Raw genomic sequence first — 16,705 nt, forward strand, 5'->3', positions numbered from 1 at the left:
GTCTGGTCCAGACCAACAAATTGATGAGGTGAATGTGTCACAACACACAGTCTATCAAAACCCTTCTGTGTATGTTGTTGCATTGTGTCAGGCCAGTTAAATTTCCCAGGTTCCCCCTGTCCATCATCGTAAATATTCTCATAGATATTGTGAGTGATTAATAACAAGTGGTCACAAGTGTAATTAATTGATCAGCTGTAATTTAATGATACATGAATAATAAATGATTGTGATCATGAGACACGGAAGACTTCACAGGACGGAGAGAACGTTTGAAAGGCATCAAGCAAAGGATGTGATTGACAACGAAGGCTAAAAACTGTGGTCACAATTGTGCATATCTTGATCAGAGAAATATTATATGTTGGGCTGATGGTAGTTACGCATAGTGCACATATTGAATACAGCAGATTTGGGCAGCATAAAGACCTGAGTGACTTTGTTAGGGCTTAATTGTTATAGTCAGACCACTGAGCTGAAGGATCTCCAAAATAACAAGGGGTGCTCAGAAGCAGCCATGGTGAGTAGCTACCAACAGTGGTTGGTACAAGCCACGACCGAGGAGGGATAAGCCACGACCGCTGACAGGAGACATGAACACTATGGCATCTGGTTCGGACCAACAAAAGGGCAACTGTGGTTCAAATTGATGAGGTGAATGTGTCACAACACAGTCCATCAAAACCCTTCTGTGTTTGTTGTTGCATTGTGTCAGGCCAGTTAAATTTCCCAGGTTACCCCTGCCAGGAGATATTAGATGTTCCGCAAATGTAGAAATGTTTAAATCCAGGTTAAAAACTTTTCTTTTTTCTTGTGCCTATGATTGAGTTCGAAATTTTTGCTATTACCCTCATTTTACCATATTTCTTTTAGTTTTTCATGCTCTTAATAATTCTTTTTATAGCGTAGTGTTAGTGTATATTTTACTATATTGTCTTTTAGTTTTCATGTTTTAATTGCTTATCTCTCCTGTTTTAATTTCGTATTTAAAACGTATTTTAAAAAAAACCGTAATTGTAGGGTATATTTTACAATATTTTATTTAAATTTTTCATGTTCTTAATTAATCTCTCTTGTTTGAATTTCATGCTCTATTAATTGTAACTAAATGTTTGCAAGAAGTCTTTCTGAGATTCTAGATCTCAGGAATGTTTTAATGCTTTTAATAATTTTTTTTTCCTTATGTAAAGCACTTTGAATTGCCACTGTGTATGAAAGGTGCTATACAAATAAACTTGCCTTGCCTTGCCTTGCCTTGCCTTGCCTTGCCTTGCCTTGCCTTGTCCATCATCATAAATATTCTCATAGATATTGCGAGTGATTAATAACAAGTGGTTACAAGTGTAATTAATTGATCGGCTGTAATTTAATGATACATGGATAATAAATGATACGGAAGACTTCACAGGACGGAGAGAACGTTTGAAAGGCATCAAGCAAAGGCTGTGATTGACAACAGGAATGCCGTAGTGTGTTGAGAGCATGTTTACACCTAGTTATTAGTGTGAAAAGGTTACGGCCGAGCTGCAGAGATGCCGTCAACGTGCATGAACGCTCACGTATAGCTGTATGTGTGCGTGTGGGTGCATCTAAAAAGCCTATCTGCACTATATGGACAGAACTACTGTATTGTCATATCCCTTCTAATTATTGAATTCATGTGTCCCAGCCACAACAATTGTTAACGGCTGTAATACACCCATCAATCTGACATTAAAACCACCTCCTTGTTTTTACACTTACTGTCCATTTTATTAGCTCCACTTACCATTTAGAAGCACTTTGTAGTTGTACAATTACTGACTGTAGTCCATCTGTTTCTCTGAATAGTCCACCAACCAAAAATATTTCCAGCCAACAGTGCCCCGTGGGTAGCGTCCTGTGACCACTGATGAAGATGACCAACTCAAACAACAGCAATAGATAAGCGATCGTCTCTGACTTTACATCTACAAGGTGGACCAACTAGGTAGGAGTGTCTAATAGAGTGGACAATGAGTGGACACGGTATTTAAAAACTACAGCAGCGCTGCTGTGTCTGATCCACTCATTCCAGCACAACACACACTAACACACCACCACCATGTCACTGCAGTGCTGATAATGATCCACCACCTAAATAATACCTGCTCTGTGGGGGTCCTGACCATTGAAGAACAGCATGAAAGGGGGCTATATAAAAGCATGCAGAGAAACAAATGGACTACATTCAGTAAATGTACAACTACAAAGTGCTCCTATATGGTAAGTGGAGCTGATAACATGGACAGTGAGTGTAGAAACAAGGAGGGGGTTTTAATGTTATGGCTGATTGGTGTAAATCAATTTTATAAAGGAAATTATATGCTTCCAACTGTGCAGCAACCATTTAGGGAAGGCCCTTTCCCTGTTCCAGCATGACTGTGTCCCGTGGACAAAGCAAGGTCTTTAAAGACGTGATGACAAGTTCTACCGGTTGACTGTGCGCCCTCTAGCAGACACAATTGGATAATGCCTGCAGCAGACAGAATTGGCTACCAGTCTGCTGGGTGGGAAAGACTGGACTAAAGGGTGGGGTTATCAATCATGTGTAAGGACCTTGGCTGCCCAGGTTGCCTGTACAGAAAGTGAACAGACATGGCTGTCCGTACATGAAGCCGACCTCACGTGCAAATCCATTGAAGTATGGGAGAATAAGAAGGGATTGGTGGACACATTGGACACCATCGGGGTCCCCAGCAGTGGATTGGCTACACAAATTGGGTGAAAAGGGGGGGGGGGGGGGGGGGTGCATAAAAAAGAAAGAAGCACAGAGCCCTGACATCAGCCCTACTGAACAGCTTTGGAATGAACTGGAACAACAACCGATGCTTTCTTGACCACCATCAGTTCCCAGCCAAACACATGCTCCTTTGTATTACTGAATGGGCACAAATTCCCACAGACTGGGCTTGTGAAAAGCCTTCCCAGTATAGTGGCTGCTGTTAGCTGAAAATGGGTCAACTGTCCAAATACTTCTGACCATATAGTGTACCGCTATAACGTCCGTATGCAGTACAATGCCTTAAGAGAGTCCCTTTTTAATAGCGTTTGATTTGCCCCACATCCCAAGCCAGCCAGAGCAAAGTTCAGAGTGCACACTGCCTCTTTTGTAGTCGTCTGTCCGCTGTCTGACTTGCCTGCTTTGGCCTCATGGACCCTCTGAGATCAAACACAATTAAGCTCAATCACGCTGTTGCCCGGGACGGACTGGATGAGCTCTGGAATGACGTAGGTGTACGCTTTGAAGCCTCAGTTGTGCTCTTTGTTTGTTCTATCTCCATCAGTTTGAACTTGGTTAATAGTGTGAGTCAGACTGGGAAGTATTGAGCATGTCATGATCTTTATTCGGTCTCTCCATGAGAACAGAGAGTGGTCGGTGTAGGTCCATCCACACTGCTGCTTTTGTGTTAAAGACATGCTGTCTGCAGCATCGTGCTGGTGTTCAATCACTGACTTTAGGCTTTCTGTAATCCGACACTGACATTTGCGGCATTTAGCAGACGCTTGTATCCAGAGCAACTTACTTTTATGACTGAAAACAGTTTGAGCAATTGAGGGTTAAGCACCTTGCTCAGGGACCCAACAGTGTCAACTTTACTGTTCTGGGGTTCTGATTACTAGTCTAGTACCACTGAGCTACCACAGCCCATCATTATTCATTCTATGGAGTCAACGTGTGCATGCATAGATTTGTGCAACCATGTAGACATTTCACAAACAGCACAATCCTGGTCAGGGACAGGGTCCAGTTCCACACAGGAACACTATGCGCCCCCCTGAGAAGAGTGCTGTCTAAATTCTTAGATACCTTAAAAAACCTACTGAGGTGCTAAGCGATAATCTGACTAAATAACGAGGGATCAATATTAAAATCCTCTCTACTTAGGCAGCTGCCTAGGTAGGCAGTAGGCAGCTAGGCAGCTAACTAAGTTTTCAGACAGACACCATGTTCACAGTATATTTAAATACTGTTTAAACCTACTTGTGTTTTTATTAGGAACACACACCCTTTTAGCACCTATAGGTCTAAAATATAGTTAGACATAGAGTTAGATATTATTACTATTAATATTATTATTGTTATTTGTGTATTTATTTTATTTATTTATTTTTCTGTGAAAATACCATGATCACAGGGTGTTGTTGGCTTTATATTTTTGGTTTGAGTACTGTTTAGAAAATCCAGATGCAATGGAATTGTATACCCACAGTTCATCTGTATGGTGGGTTTAGCTACACTTTACTCTTTGTAGTTCTACAATTACTGACTGTAGTCCATCTATTTCTCTACATACTTTTTAACCTGCTTTCACCCTGTTCTTCAATGGTCAGGACCCTCCTAGGGTATTATTTAGGTGGTGGATGATTTTCAGCACTGCAGTGACACTGACATGGTGGTGGTGTTTTAGTGTGTGTTGTGCTGGTATGAGTGGATCAGACACAGCTGTCCACTCACTGTCCACTCTATTAGTCACTCTTACCTAGTTGGTTCACCTTGTAGATGTAAAATCAGAGATGATCGTTCATCTATTGCTGCTGTTTGAGTTGGTCATTTTCTAGACCTTCATCAGTGGTCACAGGATGCTGCCCACTGGCACTGTTGGCTGAAGATTTTTTGTTGGTGGAATGTTCTCAGTCCAACAGTGACAGTGAGGTGTTTAAAAACTCCATCAGCGCTGCTGTGTCTTATCCACTCATACCAGCACAACACACACTAACACACCACCACCATGTCAGTGTCACTGCAGTGCTGAGAATCATCCACCACCCAAATAATACCTACTCTACGTATAGTGGTCCTGGGAGAGTCCTGACCATTGAAGAACAGCATGAAAGGACTACAGTCAGTAATTATATGTAGAACTACAAAGTGATAAAATGGACAGTGAGTGTAGAAACAAGGGGGTGGTTTTAATGTTATGGCTGATCGGTGTATAGTCCAACATCAGCGTCTGACCTTACAATCTCTCTTGTGGATGAATGGGCAAAAATTTTCACAGACACACTACAGAATCTTGTAGAAAGCCTGTCCCGAGGAGTGGAGGCTGGTATAGCAACAAAAGGGGACCCATTCGACATTAATACCTGTGAATTTAGAACGGAATATCAGTAAAGCTTTTGTAGGTGTAATCTTTAGGTGGCCCAATACAGTTTTTTTTCTATATAGTATGTGTGTGTATAAAGAAGTTAATTAATGTAATTTTAAGTAATTAATTTTTGTTTTTCATAGTGTTTTTCATAGTTTATCTTTATCTCATCTTTTACATTTACATTTATGTCTTGTAGGAAATGAATGAAAACAGTGTTTCTTTATGGTTATTATGTGTGAAGGTGATGAAGTACGTTGTTGTATAGCTGAGTGTAAGGGCTAGAGAAGATGGCATTCATTTCTACAGAAGAAAAAAAAACCCTGAAGCGTAATTATCTAAGAAGAGCAATGAGCTTTCATGCTAATTATGCTATTGATTTATGATCTACCTATTCTCACTGTAGGGGCCTGTCACCCGATAGTGGTGAGATATTTATGATAGTTCTGAAAGGAGTAGCACATCAGCTATTATACAAGCACACTACAGTTCCATTACTACAGTATATCACTCTGACTGCACAGTTCTTCTCATTGTTTAATACCACAAAGTATTGGAAACAAGAAAGTTCAACTGTGAAAGGTGTAAAGCACACGCCCGTAAGAACATGTACAGTGGATAGAAAAAGTCTACACACCACTGTTAAAATGGGAAGTCATTGTAAAAATCATACTGAGAAATAATTTCATTTTATTTCCACATTTAATGACACCTATAATCTGTCCAATAAATAAATAAATAAATAAAAAATATTATTATTATTATTATTATTAATATTATTTATAATAATAATAATAATAATATATAAATACATAATTTATACATAATATAATATAAATAATACAGAGTAAAATATACAAAAATAAAGGAATTAAAATAATTTAAAATATAATAAATAATAATAATAATAATTATTATTATTATTATTATTATATAAATACATGATTTATACATAATATAATATAAATAATAGAGGGAAAATATATATATAAACAATAAAGGAATTCAAATTAATTTAAAATATAATAAATAAATAAATAAATAAATAAATAAATAAATAAATAAATAAATAAATAAATACATAAATAAATAAATAAATAAATAAATAAATACATACATACAGTACATACATACATACATACATACATACATACATACATAAAAAATGTGGTTGGATAAGTGTGCACACCCTTCTAGAATTGAGATTATGGCTGTGTTCAGAATGCACCAATCACATTAAAACTCATGTTAAATAATAGTCAGTACCTGCCAGCAATTTAAGTGACTCTGATTAACTCCATATAAAGTTCAGCTCTTCTAGTAGAATCTTCTTGACACTTACTCAGTTGCATCTTACAACAAAAGCCGAGGTCCACGACGAGCTTACAAAGCATGAAATGAATCTCACCGTTGGAAACTATCACCCAAAAGAAGAATACAAAATTCCCAAGGTGTTACATATATCATGGAACACAGTATCTGTGAAGAAGTGTGAAGTGGATAAAATATGGAACAACAGTGACTTTACCAAGAACTGGACGTTCCTCCAAAATTGAAGACAAGACAAGAAGAAAGCTGGACCGGGAGGCTACCAAGAGGCCTACAGCAAAAGAAAGGAGCTGAAGGATTTCTGGGAAATGCTGGTTTTGTACTACATGTAACAACAATCTCCTGTATTCTTCATACGCCTGGGCTGTGCAGTAGGGTGGCATAAAAAAAACATCCAAGCCCGGCTACATAAAAAATGCTAAATTTTATAAGATATATTTGGCGCAAAAACAACACTGAGCATGACCTTAAGAACGCTATAACAGCAGTGAAGCATGGTGGTGGCAGCATTATACTTTAGCCAAGGTGGAGGGAAATATGAACAATTCTAAATATTTAAAATAGTATTCTAAATAGTTAGTTTTGGCCCAAAACCTTAAAAAGTCTGCTAAAGATAAAGAGGAATGTCACCTTTAAGCAAGAGAACAACCTCACAACCTCACAATCCCCTCACAATCTGGATTTAAAGTGCATCACAGAAGCCTAGCTTGATAACAGGGCTGTGTACACTGTTTATATCCACATCCAGACATGTTTTACTTATTCTTTCACTAAATTATTGAAACATACTTTGTTCAAACATTTATAAGTCATAAAATTGTATTGTAAGTACTTAGATTATTAAGCTAAGAGAAAATAGAAAGTGCTATAACAGACATGATTAGTTATGGCTTACCTGGCAGCATATTCAATAGGCACAATTGGCTGTGCCTGGGGGAAGACTGAAGGGAGCTAGAATTGGGTCCTCATTGCTGGATGATTCTAAGGAGCATAGCGTGGGCCTCTGTACGACTTTACCTCTTGGTATCAATTATATGTGTCAGGGGGCACATAACAGTCTGCAATGCTCTTTGGTTGGTGTAGAGGTGGTGCAGGCCATAGTTCCCATTGTCCCAATGTTTTTGGAATTGGGATTGTAAATTAATTGGTCAGGGTGGCACTGTGGCTCAGTGCAAGAAGGTCCTGGGTTCGATTCCCAGGCGGGGCGGTCCGGGTCCTTTCTGTTCGGAGTTTGCATATTCTCCCCGTGTCTGTGTGGGTTTCCTCCCACAGTCCAAAAACATGCAGTCAGGTTAATTGGAGACACTAAATTGCCCTATAGGTAAATGGGTGTGTGTGTGTGTGTGTGCGCGTGTATGTGTGGTGCCCCGTCCAGGGTGTTACTATGTGCCTTGCGTCCACTGAAAAGCTGGGATAGCCCCCCCCCCCCCCCCCCCCGTGACCCTAATTGGATAAGAGGTTAAGAGAGTGAGTGAGCGATTAATTGGTCACCTCTGTAGATGCACTTTGTGGATATCTATTTACTGACTGTGGCCCATTAGATACACCCTAATTTGAAAGACAATGACAACAGGCTCTTGTTGGACCCTCACAAATGTTTTTTTTAGCTGGTGGACTAGTACATTGCACTGTAGGGGCACTATTATGGTGGTGGCATGTTAGCATGTGTGTCTTGGGTATAGCAGCATATGTGGGATTGTTAAACACTATTTAAATTAACTGGTCTTTTTATTAGGAACACATTCAGTTGTGTGTTAATCTTCCTTTAGTGTAATAAAAAAGTGGCTTTATATTTTTGGTTGGACGACTAATCACCTTCCAGCATTGACAATGAAAGGTTTAAGATACCAGTACAACACAAATACCATGTCATTACCATGTTGGTTTTATTGTAGTGTAGTTTAGCGTCCACGACTAAGACAATATATGGTCACTAGTGGGTTTTTTTGTAAGTTCTCTTCCCTTCTTCCCGATAAATTGGATGTTTTAAAAGTGTTCAGAGCAACAGATGTGCTACATTCAGCAACTTTATACTCTCAAAAGTGCATCTCTGTGGTAGCTGAAGGTCATAAAAGGGCTAATGAATGTACCTACAGAGTAAATGTGTCTCATAGTGATTCTAACTACTGATCTGTGGATATATAGGGTGTGAAAAGTACTTTTTTTAAATTTGAGAATGACCCTCTTTCCAATATGCATCACCTTTAATAGTCGAGTGCACTACTACCCGTCTCTGAACAGAACTGTGTGAATGCAATGTGAGAAAGCTAAATAACTTCCAATAGAGTATTTAAACTAGGTTTAATCTTGAAATGCAAATGAGGAGCAGTGACGGGGCTGACTCACTTTCTGCAGCCCTGAACTGAAACCCCCGGCTGTAGACTACAAAAAAAGCAGAAAAATTGGCTTGAAATTGAAAATAAAAGTTTCTATCTATTTTGAAAGTAGGTCAATCAGACAGTAACAGGATTGAAAATCTTGCATTTATTTATAGCTAATTATTAAGTGGAAAACAGAAACAGGCTAAATGTTTTTGGTTAATGTACTTTGGTTGGGGGTAAATAAAGTTTGGCTGTTATTACGAGCAGTGGTAGCTTACAAGTTAAGGTACTGGACCTGTAATTATCAATTTGCCACCATTATCCCTCAGTAGCTTGAATTATATTCAGTAATAAATGTAAGTTGCTTTAAATCAAAGGCATCTGCTAAATGCTGTAAACATAATTTACAGTTGTGTATTGGATTTATTGGATTCTTAGCACTTTATATGATTTATATGAAGTTTATGAAAAACCTAACCAGGTGGGTATTATCTTTCAGCTGGAATGCCACACATTACAATAGTTAGTTAATTGATGTCATTAAACAATGCAGTTTGTATAGTGGTACCTTGAAACTCAACATCAATTGGTTTTGGGAGTTGTGTTGAGTTCAAAAGGCGTTGTTGTTTTTTTACCCATAATGACGTATGGGAAACCATTTATTGCGTTCTGTGGTCCCGTGGACTTGCATATATTTTAAGCTTATGTAAAATAATGGGGTTGTTTTTGACAATTATACACTGAAAATAACACAAATTTAATATAAAAACACTGAAATAAAAGCTGATTTTTACAATTTCTCAGAACTTTGAGTTATAACACAAGTTTAAAAGTGAAACAGTGAGGAAAATCCAGCTAAACACAGATACTGTACATGTGGACGCTATCAGAGTGAATCTGACGGTTATTCCACACAAATGCAGTTTCATCTCATATTCACACTTTGATGACGTATTACTGCACTGCTCAAGCGAAACACTGAACAAAGCGACTGTTCAATGTTAATCTGAAATTAAATATGTATATGTATATATATATATATATATACGTATATATATATATATATATATATATATATATATATATATATATATATATTATATATATATATATATGTATATATATATATATATATATATATATATAAAGACACTCAGGTGGCAGGCTCAGGCGCAGTGGTAAAAACACACGCTGCAACCAGAGCTGGGATCTCGAATATATCGTAGCTGAGCGGCCACATGAACAACGATTGTCCTGTTGTTCAGATGGGCGGGACTTAGTCGGATATGGGTCTTTCTCTGTCAGACTGGTGCAATTACGACCTCTGCTGGCTGATTAGAGGTGCCTACACAGAGATGAGGAAAGAGTGCTCTTAGGGTGTGTCTCTCTGTACACAACACTAGGTGGCACAACACTCCTCATACATGCATACGGCTTGCTGCCCACGTGTCGGAGGGGGCGTGGGTTAGCTTTGATCTCCTCGGTCAGAGCAGGGATCAGCATAGGCAGAGAGGAAGCATGATTCAATTGTGCAATGGGACACTCTAAAGGGGGAGAAAAAGGGGAGAAAATGCATAAAATAAAAAATAAAAAAAACTGAACACGTTGAGTTTAAGGGAAACATTGAGTTTAAGGGTACAGGTTTCTCGACAAAGGACACTGAGTTTCAAAGATTTTGAGTTTAGGGGACATTGGGTTACAAGCTACCACTGTATTTGTTGTACTAAATGCTTTCTGATCCTCATACAAAATGTAAAGCAAGATAAGTGGAATTGAAGAAAACATTTTAAAGGATCATTCGATCTATGGTCAAGTTACATTTATTAGTATAGTGGTTTCTATACTAGACATTATGTCAAAGGAACTATACAGATTCCAAAACCAAAAAAACCCTTATGAGTAAGCCAAGAGCAACCGTGGCAAAGAAATGGTTCCTAAATATTACAAGGAAGAAATGTTGCTTGAGAGGACCCAGATTCAACATGAACCCCCAACCTTTTTTGCATCTTGGACCGGTTTCATATAAGATATAACATCATGGACCAGCTGCATAACAATACTCACCAATGATGGAAAATCTGTGGGAACTCTGAGCTTTTTTTTTGCTGCAACAAGACACTCCAAAGACATTAGTTTTTTGCTCATTTTAGCTAGCTTTTGGTTTTGTTTTTTTTCTTATCACGTGACTAAAATAGGTATGTGTCAACCACGTCAAGAGGAACAGACAGATGTTAATAAAATCTGTGGCCTGGTGATTGGGGACCACTGGCCTAAAGAATCGTTTAAATAAATTAGGGGCAGCACGGTGGGAGTTAATCCTTTAGCAGTCTGGTAGAATAGATAGTCTGGTTCTGGACAGCATTGTTATCCTGATAGATCATTAATGATAGGAAGTCAATTGTGCAGAGTGTAGCATGAGACTCTGGCATCCCTAATAATCACAAATGGTTCAAATAAATAGTGATCAGTTTTTTACATCACTTTTAAGGCGTTAATTTGTTAAAGAATGTCTTTAATTCATTCACTTTGAGAGCTTTGAGCAGGAACTGCATGTTTAAGATTTGACCACAGTATCTTAATGAGGTTTAAGTGACCCCAAAACCTTCATTTTGTATTTTCCAAGCCATTCAGGTGGACTTTGGATTGGTTTCTGCTTTGAATGATGTCTTTTGCCCTGTAGAATTAAAGATCTTTTTTATTTATTTATGCATTTTTTCTCCCATTTTCTCCCGATTTAGCCTAGTCATTTGTCTTCCTCTGCTGGGGATCCCTGATTGCATTCGAGGAGGGTATATTTTTTAGCTCACGCCTCTGACGACTCATGCACAGTCCTTATAGACTTATTAGACTATTTTTTATTCACCCATGCTTCTGCACAGACGCCTCTATCTGCTAATCAGGGACCTTGCACAGCGTTTGAAGACGCTATCCACATAGTCCGGTCATCCCGCCCTAGCAGACACGGTAGTTCAGAATCTTGCCGCTGGTGTGTGAGAGGAATATCCCGCTGTGCCACCTGGGTGCCAGAATTAAAGATTTTGTCAGTTATGGTAAACCATGAAGGCCATAAAGCTGTAAAAACACACACTTTTACACTACCGAACACCATTTTAGTAATAGTGAAATCAGAAACACAGACTTTGAGACATTTAAAGTTTGAATTCTTTAGATGTACGTCTGGGTTCCTTTTAATTTTCTAACCAAGTTATTTAATTCATCTGACTGATTGCTTTATTCTGGTCAGGGTCACTGTGTATCTAGTGGCACGACCTAAAACACTCAACTCAAGGCAGGAACACACCCTACATACTTACCTTGTATAGAATACTTACCCCTGCAATCTGAAACCTTGCATTCTTAGTAGTTAAGGTACTGGACTAGTAATCAGATTGCCTGTTTAAGCCAAGTTGCCACTGTTGGGCCCCAGACCAAGGCCCTTAACCCTCACACTTTGAACTAAATGCTGCAAATGTAAATCTGAACCCTTTTTTAAATCAGCTTTTTAAATTTACTCCACCACAACACTCGTTTATTCTGGTCAGGATCACTTTATCAGAAAACTCTAGGCAAGACAGAAAACACCTTGGATTGGGTGCCAATCTATTTTAGGGCATTACACACACATTCTCATTAAATCACTCACTCACATCCAAGGGCAATTTAAAGCAGCCAGTTCGCTGGAGTATCCGACCTAGAGAAAAAGCACATGTAGGGCAAGGCTAACTCCATGGTTAAGGTACTGGACTAGTAATCAGAAGGATGCTGGTACTAGCCCTACAGCCAGTAAGTTGCGACTGTTGCCGTCAATGACTTGCATTGTATTCAGTCATAATTGTAGATCGCTATGGATAAAAAGCATCTGCTCGGTGGGTAGCGCTGTCGCGTCACAGTAAGAAGGTCCTGGGTTTTGGCGGTTCAGATCCTTTCTGTGTGCAGTTTGCATGTTCTCCCTGTGTCTGTGTGGGTTTCATCCGGGAGCTCTGGTTTCCTCTCACAGTCCAAAGACATGCAGTCAGGTTAACTGGAGATACTAAATTGTCCATGACTGTGTTTGATTTTAAACTTGAACTGATGAATCATGGGTAATCAGTAACTACGGTCCTGTCATGAATGTAATCAAAGTGTGTAAAACATGACGATAAAATCCTAATAAATAAATAACGAAATAAGTTGAGACTGTTGCCGTCAATGGCTTGCATTGTATTCAGTCACAGTTCTAGATTGCTATGGATAAAAAGCATCTGCTAAATGTCATAAATGTAAATTAAATGAAGTGGATGATCCTCTACACTGCAGTGACACTGACATGGTGGTGGTGTGTTAGTGTGTGTTGTGCTGGTATGAGTGGATCAGACACAGCAGTGCTGCTGGAGTTTTTAAATACAGTGTCCACTCACTGTCCACTTTGTTGTAGATTTAAAGTCAGAGATAAAGTCAGAGATGATCGCTCATCTATTGCTGCTGTTTGAGTTCATCAGTGGTCACAGGACGTCGCCTACATGCAGGACGCTGTTGGCTGGATATATTTTTGGTTGGTGGACTATTCTCAATCCAGCAGTGACAGTGAGGTGTTTAAAAACTCCAGCAGTGCTGCCATGTCTTATCCACTCATACCAGCACAACACACACTAACACACCACCACCATGCACCACTGCAGTGCTGAATGACCCACCACCCAAATAATACCTGCTTTGTAGTGGTCCTGGGAGAGTCCTGACCATTAAAGAACAGCATGAAAGGGGGCTAACAAAGCATGCAGAGAAACAGATGGACTACAGTCAGTAATTGTAGAACTACAAAGTGCTTCTATATGGTGAGTTGAGCTGATAGAATGGACAATGTGTGTAGAAACAAGGAGGTGGTTTAAAGTGTTATGGCTGATTCGTGTAACTTTCTCCTGAATCCAATGCAAATCTTTTGCTGTTTGTGCTCTAATAGGGCATCGGTTTTTTTTCAGCATGCTGCAAGCTAATTTGCAATGGAGAACTAACCTTCTAGCTTCTTTAGCGTGGAACTTTTCAGGCAGAACACAAGGCCACAGTTAGTCACCCCTGCAACCTGTAAACTTTTTTTTAGAGCAATCAAAATCAATAAGCTTTCAACATTTAACTCTTGGCAGAACTTTTTTTTACACACATTACGATGAATACATGACCAACAAAATGGAATCATATTTGTATTGAAAAATCATATAGAAGTCATGTCTTTCCAGAACACTGATAGGATCAAATGCTTCAAATGTTTTAAAGATGCTTTTAAATGATTTTTATTTCCTTTTTGAATAAGACTTAAGTTTAAAGCATCAATTTGCATCACCTTCATTCTTCAACAGACATTTTGCCATATAAATATGTTGGCACATGCAACAATTTTGTTATAAGATTATCTAAAATTCACTGGGAAGCCTGTAATTGTAGATGACATAAAAATAGAATAATATTATATAGGGCTGCCGTAATTGGTAGTCGATGCATTGTTTTTAAAACTATGTTTATAAATGATCCTTTTTCATTTTTACAACGTTTCCATTCATATAACCATTTATATGATTTCCCTCAGCACTACTTGCTGCGTGCATGACCTAAGTCGTATTTGGTCCAGTCACTGGTTGGCGGCATTGAGCGCAGTCTTAAAAAATGCCGTCTGCAGCAGTCAGAGGCCGATTGTAGACAGCTTTCAAAGAAAAGCTAAAAGTTTTCCCAAGACCCAAATCATCAAAAGTTTGGGAAAACGTAAAACTGGCACAAAACAAAAAGGTGGTTTGTACACTGTGTAAAGCTTTGATGGTTCCACAGCAGCACTAGCACGATGTTGCACGTCTATATTGTTTCATTACTCTTCCTAACCATGGAGATCTTTGAATGCCGTATTTCTTAGCGAGTTCAGTTTTGGCGCATGAGACGCAGCAAAACTTTTACTTATATATTGTTTCATTAAGCTTCTTAATCACGGAGATCTTGGAATACCTTATTCCTTAGCGAGTTCAGTTAGACCGCCGTGTACTTTGCTGGGTTGGGCTCGCGACTTTTGCGGTTGCCACGGAGCTCAAAGTGCAAAAAATTCTCACGTGAAACACTTAGCACTTTGTTTACATCACTTAGAATGTGAAATAATTTTTGAGTGAATGTGTAGGTTAGAATCTGGGCTCATTCTGACTTTACTGTACGTTGGACTTATTGAGACATGGCTACATCTAACCATTTTATTTCTGCTATAAGTTTAAGCACTTTGCTTTGTGTACAGAATGACATAAACACATGTTGCACTTTGTTTAATATGGAGCACTTAAGAATTTGATAATATGGACATAAACCCTGTTTACATTTAGTTTTGTGTCATATTAATATGCCACACAGTTTGTTGTTAAAATAAAAGAAGCTTAAATGAGATTCAGAAATAAATGTTTTGGAGGAAAGTTAATTGTTTAGATTAATCGACTAATCGATAAAATAGTCTATAGATTAAATGATAGAAAAAATATTTTTGACTAGTCTAGCCATGAAGTCCTTGGCTGTTAAAAGTTCTTATAGATGCCATTTACCAGCCATGTCCCAGCCTTCATCAGGTCATCCTGAAATTTTGGATTTTTTTCTTTGCTGTCCTGATAAGGCCTCTGAATACAATTTTGGGCTTCCCTCCATGGCCAGGCAAGTTTGCAGCTCTGCCATAATTTTGGAACTTCTGGAAAGTACTTCCAATAGTGTTTCTAGGAATGATCAAGGTCTTGCGAATCTTCTTAACCCATTGCCATTTTAGTGTATTGGAATCACCATGGTTGCAACACATCTTGAACACATTTGGATGGTGTTTATATAACATCACAGCTAAACCAAAGGGTGGTTATTAAGTTTCCAATGTTTCATGTTGTAACCCAACTTAAGGTCATACAGACTAGATGGTGGTTTTACCATCAGCAGTATTATGTAAGGGTTGAATAATTGTTACATGGCAGTATTAACATGAACAAATATCCTGCTACTCTAAAACAGGGATTTTCAACCTGTGAGGCGTGAGTACCTGTCCAGGGGGCATGACATTACGAGATTTTTTTACTTCTAAAACTAAAGCAATTAATTTTTCACCCTCAGGAGACAGTGAAGATAAATCGGTGACAAAAACAATGACTGCTGTTATAGGACGTGTGTGTGTGTGTCTTTAAGAGGGGTGTATAGTGGGAGATGCTCTGTTCACAGTGTCGCTATAAGTGAGTCTGGAGTCGATTCGTATGAAGCGAAGCATATGCACGTTCTGAGTTTCTCTTCTCAGTCAGCTCTTTGTTTTTACTGTTATTAATGAATCCTGCTGTTTCAAATTAATGCCAACTACAGGAACATTTTGTGTGACTTGCTTTTCTTACTGGTCGGAGGCTTAATTAAACTGGGTATTACCACAGAGCGGTAGCCAAGTCAGACTCGTTCTGCCCGTGGAGCTAAAAGTTAGCTCCCCTGAGTTTTCTGTCAGCCAAAGCAGAGTATGCAAGTTCGAGGTCAACACACGGAGGGGGGCGCAAAACCCCTGACCTAAAACACTGCATCATTTATTTTATTTGTTCATTTTCTGTATTATTCAATTAATAAGAAGTATATGAGAGTATACAAGTATAAGAAGAGTTATACATTCTCTTTTACTTTTTTTTTTCTTTATGAGTTTTTATGTACCCTAGAGTGTATGGTACCATAAAGTGTCCAGTTTACTGCTCTGATATTGCTATTGTACTGTCAGGGTCAGATAAGAGCCAGTATTAATCTTGTATGTCTCCATATGGTTGTGAATATAACCTTTTTTTAAACTGTCTGTTTAAATGTGTGGCTGATCAAAATTCATGTTGTTAATTATTTATTTTGTATATAATTAATTACCAGTATTATCCTCGTCTCCCCAAACCGCTGTTAAACAAAGATGTTAATCAACTTTAATGTCTTTCAAATGTTAGGGTTGATGTGACC

The 16,705-nt window shown here is 38.5% G+C and overlaps 1 protein-coding gene across 1 annotated transcript in view; it reads left to right on the top strand.

Annotated features, from left to right (window-relative positions):
* The window catches only part of pcdh15a (protocadherin-related 15a), a 483,603-nt gene that overhangs the window by 169,365 nt on the left and 297,533 nt on the right, over positions 1 to 16,705 (top strand). The gene's annotated exons all lie outside the window — the stretch shown is intronic.

Source organism: Trichomycterus rosablanca, chromosome 5 (assembly GCF_030014385.1).
Source record: "Trichomycterus rosablanca isolate fTriRos1 chromosome 5, fTriRos1.hap1, whole genome shotgun sequence".
Classification (NCBI taxonomy): Eukaryota; Metazoa; Chordata; class Actinopteri; order Siluriformes; family Trichomycteridae; genus Trichomycterus; species Trichomycterus rosablanca.